The sequence below is a fragment of the Puntigrus tetrazona genome, unplaced genomic scaffold (genome assembly GCF_018831695.1).
Source record: "Puntigrus tetrazona isolate hp1 unplaced genomic scaffold, ASM1883169v1 S000000116, whole genome shotgun sequence".
NCBI lineage: Eukaryota > Metazoa > Chordata > Actinopteri > Cypriniformes > Cyprinidae > Puntigrus > Puntigrus tetrazona.
In genome coordinates this window covers 842,501-844,131 of record NW_025047793.1, presented here as the reverse complement: position 1 = coordinate 844,131, position 1,631 = coordinate 842,501, and the positions used below count along the sequence as shown (strand labels likewise).

General features: G+C 39.9%; 1 protein-coding gene across 1 annotated transcript in view; it reads right to left on the bottom strand.

Moving 5' to 3' along the window:
* Positions 1 to 558: 558 nt before the first annotated feature.
* Positions 559 to 1,631, bottom strand: part of lrrc8aa (leucine rich repeat containing 8 VRAC subunit Aa) — a 21,516-nt gene continuing 20,443 nt past the window's right edge. Inside the window, exon 7 of the mRNA XM_043229907.1 lies at positions 559 to 1,631. This exon is cut by the window's right edge and continues 603 nt beyond it. The gene's annotated coding sequence lies outside the window, so the exon portion shown is untranslated.

The window sequence follows — 1,631 nt, the reverse complement described above, 5'->3', positions numbered from 1 at the left end:
GTTTTGGTTTAATTGGCTGGCGTTTGGTTGGAAGGAGAGTGACTTCACTAACAGAGAGTGAATGGGAGCTTTTATGTGGCATGGTGCTTCTACTTACCTCTTCTTACTCTCAGAAAATAGAAAGAAAGGCCTAGTGTTCACTGACTCGAGACTTAATGGAGAACTGTAGCGTTACATCACTTGTTTAGCGACGGATCCATTGCGGTGAATGGGTGCCGTCATTTTAACGTAAACATTTCGCTTCTAGATAAGTCCGTAATACTTTTTTCTGTCGTGAAAAAGTTTGTCTGAATCAGGAGAGAAATACGGACTGCTGTTTGTGAGTGAAAACAGTCCATAACAGCTCTAAACAAACGGGTCGATTTTGAAGTGAGAGACAACAAGATATTTTGTGATGGACTGAAATCTTCTCATCAGTTTGAGAACACATGATATAGAATGTTTAAAATGGTTTACTTTTATATGTGCATCATCCTGATAATTTACGAATTAATCTTACGCAAAACCAACCGTAAAATAAAGACCCATTTCTGTGGAAAATATGAAAACGCGTCAGTGTTCAACAGAAGTCTTTACTTGGTTTTGTTTAAAGCCATACTGTGTACATTAGGCAATCTCCTGAACAAAAAGAAAAAAGTTCAAATAAAAAATTAAAAAATCATATGAACACATACATATAAAAAAAAAAAAAAAAAAAAAAAAGATACATTAACGCATAGGATTGTTTTTCTCGCAAACACACAAACGGTTTGCACGAGTCCATGCTCTCTTTTTGTTCTTTGTCTTATTTTTTTGTAAAATTATAAAACTTATAAACGCAAAAATGTACACTTTATCTTTGAGATGAGCTCCAGCGTACGGCTCAGAGAGAGAGTTAAGGCCATGATAGTGTGGGAACGTTGCTACGGCGACGGTCGCCGTGACGTCATCGCTCCCTTTCGAAAAGTCGACCAATGGGAATGCGACGTGCAAGTCACGCGAGTTCGTGGTTTCTATGTCTTTGTGTAGAGTCTGTGGAGTGTAAGATTTCAGCGAGACGTTCGTGGCAACATATTCATAGTCTTTAAAAGCGTATACAAGTAGCAGATTTCGTATGTGACCTTTTTTTTGGCATTTAATTCGGTGGGCGCCGTCTCTAAAACTGTACATTTTACGTATTGGATAACTCAGCTGGCACATTCATAAACGGTCGACTCTTCCCTGATTGGACGCAGCTGCTAAGTACATAATGCACAAACCACATATTGCTTGTTATATCTAATCATTCCCATAATGCCGCAGCTTTAACATAGGCACTCGCATCCACATGTTCACCATGTAGTCGTCGTTTATGTGCATGCCCCTCCGTGCCTGTAGGGGGCAGTACACACACGTCTTGACCTCGCAAAAAAAGTGTGTGTGTGTGTGTTTTAGTGAGTGTATCAGTTTATGTTTCTAAGCACAGATGGCGCTGTACTTCAACCTCCCTTCATACGGAGAACAAACATCATCGGCCAAATAAAAACGATTTAAAAAAATTCAATCGAAAGCAGAACCTCCGCTTAGTTCACCCAAATACGATGACGGGCAGTTATCAAAGACGGAGAGGGGTTCGTTTGTTCATCGGATTTGGAGAAATGCAAGCGGATGCT